Raw genomic sequence first — 11,495 nt, 5'->3', positions numbered from 1 at the left:
ATATTTCATCCATCCATTTTCTAACACCCTCATGCTAGTGGGGTCAGGAGGGTGCTGGTCTATCTCCAGTGAGACATTGTGGGCGAGAGGCGGGGTCGCCCTGGATGGGTCGCCAGTCCATCGCAGGGCAACACAGAGACATGCAGGATAAACAACCATAAACACACACACACACACTTAAGGAGAATTTAGAGAAGCCAATTAGCCAAAGTACCTGGAGAGAAGCCACCATGCACAGAGAGAACATACAAACTCCATGCAGAAAGACTCTGGGGTATAGGTCCGTAAACACCTTTTCAATTTATGCACCACTTATGAATTCATTTTATTTGACTTTGATTTGAATTTCGTTGATTTGCCGTTAAGAATCTTATTAACTGTTATTATGTGTCTGAGCGATTTAGTAAAACTAAAAGCAGCACACATTTTAACAACCCACCCAGAGCTGGTGTTTTTTTTTTGTTTTTTTTACCAGACTAGTTTTCACCCAATCTGTACATATTCTACCAAGACACTCCTAGAACAGAGGAGAGAACAAAGTGGCGTCATTCTGTTCACACAGTTCTGGTTTATGAGCTTTTGAATGTTATTGTGACACATCATCTGGGCAGAACATGTTTTCTTCCTATTAGCAGCTAACAGAGCCTGGTTCTGCTGGCGGTTTCTTCCTCTTGCTCCCTGTTCCCACATGCTGGCCAAAGACCGCTGCAAAGTGAATAACTTGATGCAATCATTGGTTAGTCAATTTATAATCAATCAAATGTTTTTTTCTTATTTTGAACTGAATTTTGTTGAATCACAGCTGAGTCTGAGTAGCCTCACAGTCAACAGATGAGACTCGTCATCATCTGCTCTCCCTGTGACTCGCTCTGACTCTGGATCAGGTTTTACTTAGTGACTCGTATGGAGCCCCAGTGGGTTTACTCACTTTGGTTGGGCTGCAGCAAACCATAAATACTTCACATAAATTTACCAACAAGACTGTTTTTACTACTTTTGAAGAGCTAAAGATCACAGATTGGCCGTCTGCATTTCTATTGGATTTTACATGTTTTCTTAATGCAAGTATATACTGCTGTAAAAGAAAGCAAGAAGAAGAAAGAAAAGCAACAGTAACTCATGGCCTTTTGACTTTGGGTCTGACATTACTCAGTTACACAGAGGGACAATACGTTTATGTCTTCATTATGTACTTTTTAATCATTTTATTCTTGGAAACAAGGAAAGATCTTAATGCTCTTTTTGCATCATTGTGAAATGGTGAGATAACATTTTAACTTTTTCACAGATGTCGTTATTGGCATGATGGGAATTCCTTATGTAAGATGTTGACCATCAATAAATTATGGCATTAGTCTTAAAGAGGCAGTATGATGCAAAATTGACTAGGCAATTGTGTTGCCTTGATTCTTTCATGCATGTTTGACAAACCCTTTAATCTTGCCTCACAGAGCGCCGCTCCGTCACAATCCCTCCACTCAGCTCCTTCAGACTAGCCAGCAGCGATTAGCAAACATCTGGAACAACTGCACTCCTGCTGAGCTCATTATAGGAGCTACTTCTCAGTGAAACGCTGGTAAAAACTTTGTTGAAGGGTTGATAGAGGAGCCATGTTGTGATGACTTCTTGTAGGCGGAGTTTCAGAAAGAGCAGGAGTTATTTAAAGAGACAGAGGCCCAATTTTAAGTTGTTAAATTACAAAGTCAAATTTCTTTTACGTCATATTTTATGTATGTAGCATTTTTTTATAACAACAAAAGTCAACATAGTGACTTGATTATACTATAAAATGCCACTGTGCATCACTGGATTCCAACTGGACTTTTGTCCCGTAAAGTGGTTTTTGATTGGCTCTATTTAATAAATTCTAATTTAAATTGCTTTAAATCTATGGGAGATTTTCTGTCTCTGGCGACTTTTTCGTGAGTTGCAAAAAAACAATCGTCGGCTCCTACAGTTAAATGTTGCGCAAAGCCTCTGCTGTTGCCTTGGTGACATTTCAGCTGTTCCACCACCTTACAAGCTAAATCCATTACTGAATTGAACGATTAAGTTTAAATGACACCATTCTTTCCTGGTAACGTTTTATGTATTTCATTTGTTTTTCCTGTGAATATATCAAGACTTTTTGCATTTGTTTCTTGGTTCATGGTCAGTGTGAAATTATCGCCACCTGCACCTCTTGCGGAGTAGAAAGCAACAAACTCAGCCAGGAATGTTTTCCATCTGTCCTTCTTCACAACGCGCTGCCCTGACTTGAGCAACAGCGTTTGGCTTTCAAACAGCCAAACCAGCCATGAAGTTGGAAAATGTCCGCCAAATCATTTGCACCAATCCCCCAACACGGAGTTGGAGCTAATTAACAGATCCCCCTAGTGAACACATTACAATTCTTGCAAATGCTTCAAAACCAACAATTTTAGATTCTCTTCTTTTGTGGTCTTTGCACATGTTGTGAAAAAGCAATTCCCTCACTGATCAAAGCATAGTTTTTGTGAGTTCCTGCTGTCTGACAGGCTTTGCTAAAACAGCTTCTCATGGTCATGTGTGTAATGGTGTGAGAAAGTCTGCATTAAAGGGACTCTGTGCCCTTTGGGTCTGACGCTGTGGAAGTCCTGCTGCTGTTGTCTCTGTGATAATGTCAACATCCGGACGGCGCAGACTGTCCGCCTCGCTGCTCCTCAATGGGGAGCGCCGTATCCGTATCAAAGGCGGGACGCGGCGTTCAAAGCGCGGGGACACTTGAAAGCTTAGCACCGGCTCGGTTCTGGACTACGTGTTGGATTTTGAGAGCTTTGTTCCAAATAATGTCACATCTAACGCAGACAAGATCTCGCTCTCCTTGTAATCACAGCCAAATCTGTTAGCTGAATGGCGCCGCCCGGTGAAACCAGACCCTTCAGCCTCAAATTGCCTTTTTGCTGAAAATGTGGTTTGTAAATACATAAAACAAATAAATTCAGCTCAAAATTGAAAGCGAATGTTTGCAGACCCGCCGACTGAAAATGACCAGGACAAAAGCCGCCAGTTATTATTCCATCAAACGCTGTCCACTCGCCATATTCTCCATAAGGGTTTGATATGAACGTTTGGGTTCTGGAAGAGAAGTCAGAAGCCATTGAAAAGAGAAATGGCATCAAAATGTCGGCCATGTTTCCGATTAGGATTACATTTTCCTCACATCCATTCTTGATGAAACAATAACTGGTCCGCTGGTTCTGCTGTTGGTTCGCACTCTCTGCAGTACTTTTTTACCCCCACTCTTGATCCAATTAATAATCAAACGAAGGGTTCAAAGTCTTGCTGAAGGACACTTCAGCATATGGCATCGAACCGACAGTTTTCTGGTTGAAAAACAACCAGCCGACTTCGCTGTTCTATATTTGATTTCCACAATGAGAAACGCATTCTTATACTTCTCAAATTTAAAGCAGATTTAGGACTTCCGCTTTGTGTGTGTAAAGCATTCTACTGTTACATTTGAAATCACATCCAAAGAATACAAAAAATTCACCAAAATGCTAACAAGATAAAAGCAGAACCTTTTGGGAGGTGTCTTCTCCAAACACAGCTTTTCATAAAAACATCAAGGCGTAAAGGTCTTAAATGTAAGATGTTTGATTCACTGATGCTGATCAAGCATCAACCATTGAGGCCTATGAAAGGCCTTGAACACGTGAGCGCGTTTGCTGTGGCTCGTCTGTTTGCGTGCTCTCTATAGATCCACGTTTTCAGACTGTCTGCGGGTTTTGGGTCTGTGACACGGAGCGCCGTTTTCAGCTGTTTCAGATATTTTGGTCCTGAGTGTTTGTGAAAGCTTTTAGCCACAGAGGGGAACTGGCATCACGAGGTGTTGGACGGCGCACATGAAGATGCTCAGTGCGCCGGAGCCTGCTGAAAGACACAAGCAAATGTTTTTGGTTTTTTTAAAAATCTGTAATCTGTCCTAAAATAACGGCAACCACCATGTCTCCTGGGGTCTGAGGACAAAGTGCCGTCAGACAGGATGTCAACGCCTTCCACTTCCTCAGATGCCTCTGTGCTGGAATATCAAACCAGCTATCCTCTTCTGGATACATCGTAACAGAAAGCGTACCCCAGAATCTTCTGCAAAGGCAGTTTGTGTAGAAGTATGGCTTCGTATGCAGTGGAGCGTGGAGTGAGCCATGTCTGCACTACACACTGTCGGATATTAAAATAGTTTAGCAGTTTCACATCACTGTGCTAGCATCTGAGGTAGGCACAACAGGCTGGAGACTTTTTTTAATCATCGGAATACTGTCGGGCACATTATCTTAAAAAGAACTCTGAACACCTCTAGTAATAATAATAATAGTGATAATAAACTTTTATATACATTTAACGATAAATGGCATGTTTTATACCCTTCTCAACAGTCTTTAAATTCATTAGTCATCAAAGCATTTGAGGTTAGAAGGCCTCCTTCCCATCACCATAATCTTTAGATCCCTCCACAGATTTGCTATCACACTGAAGTCATGACTTTGACTAGGCTACTCCAAAATGTTAAGGGGGCAATATTATGTATTTTCCAGGCACATACCACCATTTGATAGCATAATCAAGTAACTATATTACCTTCAGTTGCTCTAAAAAAAACTGAAGGTATTTTTATAACAAGGATCTGAAACTAGCAAATTTCTTCATATCCGTGTATAAAAATCTATGTATAAAGATGTTTATAAATGCAAATATATTTGATGTATGTGTATATATTAAAAATGTTTTAAAAGAAATTTGACTTTGTAATTTATCACATTGATATTGGGCTGCTGTCTCTTTAAGAAATTCTTCCTCTTTCTGAAACATGGCTCCTCTATTAACCCTTTAACAATGTTTGCTGTTCCAACCTGACTGTGGTGTGGCAGGTCTACACAAAGCCTTGACTTCAGCCTGAGAACACCTTTGTGATGAATTAGCGCACACACGGCAAGCCAGGCCTTCTCGTCCAACATCAGTGTCTGACCTCACTGTTGTGCTTCTGGAAGAACAGTCAAACATTCCACCAAAGACAGAATAGCAGAGGCTGTCACAGGTGCAAAGGATGCAGTAAATGTCCCAGAGCCGGCAGGTCTGGGACATTAGTGATGGTTACACTGGGCGGTACTTGCACCAGCAGCTTTGCATGAGAACAGTGTTATTCTAAAGCCTGACAGTGGAATGCACAATTCAAACATTACAGACCTGCCAAAACTCTCAACAAAGTTCTTTTCACATGCTGAATAAAGAAATGTCAGAGAAACTCTTTCCAAAATAAACAAAAATAAACTAACAATGCTGTGCAAAAGTTGCAAACCATCCACAATTTCTCCTGTGAAAGACCTTTTATTTATTTTTTTATTTTTTAAAATAGTCCCCACATCATATTTTTCCTCAGACTTTCCAAAGGTTAGTCCAGGGTTTAGTTGGACTGCAGCTTCTTTCTTTCACTCATCATCTATTCATTCCGCCTGACCACAATGGCACATTGCTCAGTGTGGGTCTACAACATGGAAAGAGTGGAGGACAAAAAAGAGGGAATTTCCAGCAAAAAAAACACTAATTCCATCTTCTCATGACTATCTAAAAGTCATATCCTGATAGATCCATGTTTCTTCATGGAAGTAGCTCATATAACGAGCTCAGCAGATGCTCATTTCCATCAGGTGTTTGCTAATTGCTGCTGGCTAGTCTGAAGGAGCCGAGTGGGGGAAGGGCTGCTCTGTGAGGAGGAATCTTGGACTCTTGGAAACTGCAGCTCAGAGGAGGAGCTGTGCTGTGAAGGCGGGGCTAGGTCCCTCCAGGCGTTTTGCACAGCTGAATGGTTGCTACAGGGGATTCAATGATTTCTTAAACATGCATGAAAGAATCAAAGCAACAGCCCAGGTATGTTTTTGATGAAGTAATAAATTCATAACATGATGTAAATCTCAAAAAAGTCAATTTTACATAATATTGCCCCTTTAAGAAATATTGACTCTCTCTTTATTCCACCCACCCAGAGCAGCTCTCTATAATTTTTTTAAATATAATTTTTAAATTATTTTTTCATGCATGTTTGAGAAACCCTTTAATCTCCCATGGCAACCATTCAGCTGTGCAAAACGCCTGGTTGGACCTAGCCCCGCCTTTCAGGACGAAGCTTCTCCTCAGAGCTGCAGTTTCTTAGCTTCTGCTTCTGAGAGCACGACTCCCACTCAGACTAGCCCACAGAAGTTAGCAAACACCTGGTGGACATGCGCATTTTTTAAGCTCATTATAGGAGCTACCTCTCAATTCAGCGCTGATAACGGTTGTAAACTGCATTGATGGAGAAGCATTGTTGTGCTGAAGGCGGGATCTTGCAGAGTTCCAGGGGTCAAAAGTGCTTTTTGGTATTCGTATTAAAATTTTCAACATTCCTTCTACTCCTCCATCTCAACAAAGCCAGGGGCCTAAAATAATACGTTCCTCAGCTGAATTTTTACTACGACAAAAAAAAGAAAACCACTTATGAGCAATAAATGACAAGAAGCGTTGAAAGAATGCCAGTTATTTGCCTTGAGAGAGCCCCTTGTCAGCGTGCCAAATCTTTTCCTCACACATTCCCAGGCTTTCAGTGCGCTGAACCCATTAGCATTCCAGTAACAGAACTTCATGTGGGATTGATTTACTGGACAAAGTCGCTGTGTCCTGCTTCAATAACCAGGATGAATTGCAATTGTTTCCCTCTGCATTATACAGAAATGATGGCGTGCAGGAATGCGCTTTATGCCAGAGGCTTCAGCCTGGACTATCAACACGCTGCCACTGCAACCTGAGATCTACTTTCCCTCTGTTTGCTCTTTGAACACAGAACATCCTAAAACAATTGCTACACTGCAGCTCTGCCGTTCTCCCTCCACTGGTTCCGGTTTCACTCCCAGCTCAGTTTATCGGTATGTTGTTAAAGGGCCAGTAGCATGTAAAATCAACGTTTTTTTTAGCTTCACATCATGTTATAATGTTATTCCCTCATCAGAAACATGCCTGGAGTGTTGCCTTGATTCTTTCGGGTATGTTTGGGAAATGCTTTAATCTCCATGGCAACCATTCAGCTGTGCAAAACACCTGGTTGGACCTAGCCCCGCCTTGGAGGACAAAGCTCCTCCTCTCAGTTGCAGTTTTCAAGCTTCCAAGCTTCTGCCTCACAAAGCAGCCCTTCCCCGCTCCTACAGACTAGCCAGCAGCAATTAGCAAACACACATTAATGGAGCTCATTCTAGGAGACACTTCTCAGAGCAATGCTGGTAAAAACGTTGTTAAAGGGTTAATAGAGAAGCCATGTTGTAATGACTTCCTGAAAGTGGAGTTTCAGAAAGATTAGGAGTTTTTAAATTACGAAGTGAAATTTCCTTTAGATAATATTTGATACATAGCATCTGAAGCAACTGAAGGTAACGTGGTTACTTGTCTGCCTGGAAAACACATGATACTGTACCTTTAAGACACCTCAAGTAGTTAATTTGCCTTTAAGACATCACATGGATCAGCAGTGAATATTGAACGTTTCATTTATAAATAGCTTGTCTTACATGTTTTGCAGAGCAGCGTCCCCACGGCATGATGCAGTTCAGCGTACATTAACTATCCTGACCCTTTGTGCCTCTGTTTGGTCCATTCTGATGGGGAGATACCACAGCAGAGGTACAACTCCTAATAAGCTTTGTACTTGGCTCATGGAGCTCCTCATTTGCTGCCTCTCTAGCGCACCAACAAGATCAGATTTTGAAAGAAGTTGCCTTTTACAGTTTGATCGTCTCGGTCATCGTTCTCTGTGGCCCAGGAACAAATGGTCCGGTGGTTGGGGACCATCGGTTGCGAAATGTTTTTTGGGTTTAACATGTGCTGCCTGCAGAGAATCACACCTAGAACTCTGTAGCTCTTCCAGTTACCATGGTTGCATAATTGGGGACTGTATGATGTTTTTAGAATGTAAAACACTTTGAACTGACTTGTTGCTATTCAAATAAACTTGACTTGCCTTGATTAAAAGTACAATTTTTCCAAAGCGTTACCCAAGTAAATGTAAGTAGTTACTACCCAACTCTGTGTCAGAGTAAAGGTTACGTTTTTTTTTATCACACTTTTCATGTATTATTTCCTAAAACGTAAAAACCCACCCCTCCCTTTCCACATCAATTATCCACGACATGGGAATGTGATTTTTACCATGTCAGACACCACGTGTCCCTCAGTAGTATTCATTGGCCTTAAATGAGACATTTCTAGGATTTATTGGCTCCGCAGAGAAAATGGAAGCAGTCGGAGGTAGAAACACATGTAAGGCTCATTAGTTGGGGAAAGTCTGGCCGGGCCAGCGCCATGTGGGGTTTGAGTCATAGGCTCCTCGTCCACCGGAGTACCACTGATGTCTCGCTCCATGTGAAGGCCTTCTCGCTGACATGATGAATGGCCTCCATCTCACAGTGAAACGCTCAGGAAAATGGAGTCACGTCCAGGAGGTCAACAGAGTCCAGGCAGGGCGCACACATGGGCCTAATCACAGCACAGACACACAGGCAAAGGACCAGCAGCTGAACAAACTCAGAGGCGACCTAACGGAGCGCACCGGGAAAAAAAAGAAAAAAAAAAAAGAATGAGGTGTCAAGGGACATATTGCCCATTAAGGTAACTTTAAACGTTTCAAAACTGGAGAAAATTGAATTTCCAATTCTACTCTCTTTACGGTTCGTTAATGTCCAGCCGATGAGTTCCTTGAAGCAGAGCAATAAAAATGTTCAGTTTTGTTTAGCTAAATCAGCAGAGAGCGGGATGTAGAGGATTTAGTTTTATGACAAAGAACACCGGAAGTTATCTGCAATATTATATTTTCAGTTTTCTCTTTTTTTTTATTTGCCTCAGAAGGTTTGTCTATTTGCAGGCTGCAGTCTGACTTCATGCAGAACCAACCGGCTTCTCGTCCAATCAGACTGTAGGGATGTAGTGATCCTGACTTTTTGTCAGCAATGCCATTCTGAGTCACTGAGATAAAATGCATTTGCTTATTCAAAGACTTGGTCTTCATTAATGGGGCAGTGTTATGTAAAGTCAACATTTTTTAGCTTTATGTAGTCATAATGTTATTCCCTCAGCAAAAACATACCTGGAGTGTTGCCTTGATACTTCCATGCATGTTTGAGAAATCTTTTAATCTCCATGGCAACCACTTAGCTGAGCAAAACTCCTCTGTGGCCCTAGGTCTGCCTTCAAGGACGAAGCTCCAACCAATCCCCTTGGCTCCACTCAGCTCCTTCAGACTAGCCAGAAGCAATTAACAAACACCTGGTGAAACTCTGCATCAGCTGAGCTCATTACAGGAGCTACTTCTCAGAGCAACGCTGGTAAAAACATTGTTAAAGGATTACTAGAGCCATGTTGTGATGACTTCCTGAAGGCAGAGCTTCAGAAAGAGTAGGAGCTTAAAGAGACAGACACACAATTTTAAGGCATTAAATTTTGATGTCAAATTTCTTTTATCTCATATTTGACGAAATTGGCCTCTCCAAATTCTTCATAGGTGTGTGTGCATAGTTGTCTGTCTGTCTCTGTGTTGCCCTGTGACAGACTGGCGACCTGTCCAGGGTGAACCCCGCCTCTCTCCCTGAATGTTAGCTGGAGATAGACCAGAACCTCCCGACCCCACTAGGGACAAGGGTGTAAAGAAAATGGATGGATGAATCATATTTGATATATACATTTCACTAATATCATGGGGAAAACTTATTGTTATAAGTGGAACTAGTACTTTTTTTTAATCAAGGAATTATTGGCTTAACACTAACTCCTATATCTTGCTGAAAAGGTACTTGTAAGTTAATTTTGTCTTTCTTATTTTTTGCACCAGAATCTAGACCAAAAATACCTGGTAAGATTTTGTGCTTTTGCAGGGTAAGGATTAGGGAGGAAGATTAGGTCCTTGTCTGTAGCTAGACTTTTCAAATTGACACATTTTCTCTCAACTGGTTCAAGAAATTCAGTAAAACGGCCGTCAGATCTCAGATCTCCTCTGGCTTCTTGTTCTGCTCTGTTTCCAAACAGTGTACCGAGGAGCGGTGGCTGGGGTCTCTGCTGTGGGCGGGGCTAAAGTCCACACCCACAACACACACTCAAAAACAGATTCCATACATCTGATATACACACATACAGCTGGTGAGAAGCTGCTTAGATGTTGTTTGTCTCCTGCCATGCCACACTAATCAGACCCATATGGGAATCATTAGGCTGTAGGGGTTACATAAGAACCCAGCCTTTATCTCCTGATCAGGCCCTCTTAAGCTCAAACAAACTTTTCAGCTGCCTCTGTATTCTGCTTCCTTTCTTTCTTTCCTCAGCAGACATATTTCCTCCCGTACCTTTTAATAGTTCGTAAGTATCCCGCTCTCTTTGCTGAGCCTCCATAATGTCTCGCTCGTAAAGAGCACTTCCAGTGGAATTGGGTTTTTATTGAGTCTGCATAGCCGTTTGTCCTGCGTATGGGAGGAACCTGTGAAACAATCCCCCCCTTTGACCTGCAGATGGGGCTAATAAAAACGACGGGTCAGCTCGAAGGCCGACGGGAAAGGTCAAAGGTCGTCACGTTGTGTTTCCAGCTGGAAATTTTGCACGTGATGGAGGGCAAAAAAACGTATTTTACTTGTCGTCCATAAATGCTTTGCCACAGTGGGACAGTTCCATTAACTGATGAAACCTGGAGATGTAAGTGTTATTAATTTAGTGCAGTAAGGGTAAAATAACGCAGCAAAACAGTTGAAGAACAATTCAAAACCACTTGTATTCTTCTTCTCCCTCTCTGTGTCGCCTATGGTACACGCGGACCACTTGCCATAGCAACAGCTGACAACAGCTTCAGTAGTATCAGGATTCAACACCAAAGGACACGCAAGTATTTCCCACACAAAGAACAGAACATTCAGTCATCACAATTTTATATTTTCAGGGTTGATGTTTACGTTGTGATTATTAATAAGTGGTTATCTGAACGCAGCTGTGGTTGATTAGCTAATTTAAACTCCTGCTCTGCTGAGAGTCGGCGCGTGGGTCGGCTTTTTTTTTTCACTGAACCAAAACAAGCCGAATCCCACAGCATGTCTACATGTTAAAGTTGTCAAAGTCAAGCTAGCATAGCCTCCCTCACTTCTTTCTTAATCAAAACTGTCTTGTGACCTGTGAAATGTGTCAACTTTGGAGCTTGTTATCTAGTTGTCGTAGTGTTGCCACTTAGTAGCAAAGCTCTGTTTACCTTTTCCCTTTCATATATCCGGTGTACATTTCAGATTTAGTGTGCTGTGTTGCCAACTTGTCAGCTAAAATCAATGTCTTTTGCCCTCCATCACAAAGCCAGAGGATGGGAACTTGCATGCAAAAAGTCCTTGCAGATGATGACCACTGTTGGTTTTATCTGTCAATTTGTCAAAGTAAAGTGCTAAATCTTAGATGTACGTGATATATAACAGAAAAAGGGACACAGAGCTTTG

At 41.9% G+C, this 11,495-nt stretch overlaps 1 long non-coding RNA gene across 1 annotated transcript; it reads right to left on the bottom strand.

The window, feature by feature from the left end:
• Positions 1–3,919: 3,919 nt before the first annotated feature.
• Positions 3,920–9,065, bottom strand: LOC114147600 (uncharacterized). The gene is made up of 2 exons (XR_003596084.1): positions 7,554–9,065; positions 3,920–4,182 (listed from the first exon to the last, which is right to left on the bottom strand). It is a non-coding gene; the product is annotated as an uncharacterized LOC114147600 (long non-coding RNA).
• Positions 9,066–11,495: the final 2,430 nt, after the last annotated feature.

This window comes from Xiphophorus couchianus, chromosome 7 (genome assembly GCF_001444195.1).
Source record: "Xiphophorus couchianus chromosome 7, X_couchianus-1.0, whole genome shotgun sequence".
NCBI lineage: Eukaryota > Metazoa > Chordata > Actinopteri > Cyprinodontiformes > Poeciliidae > Xiphophorus > Xiphophorus couchianus.
Note: the sequence above shows the minus strand (reverse complement) of the source record. Positions and strands in the feature narration are given on the sequence as shown.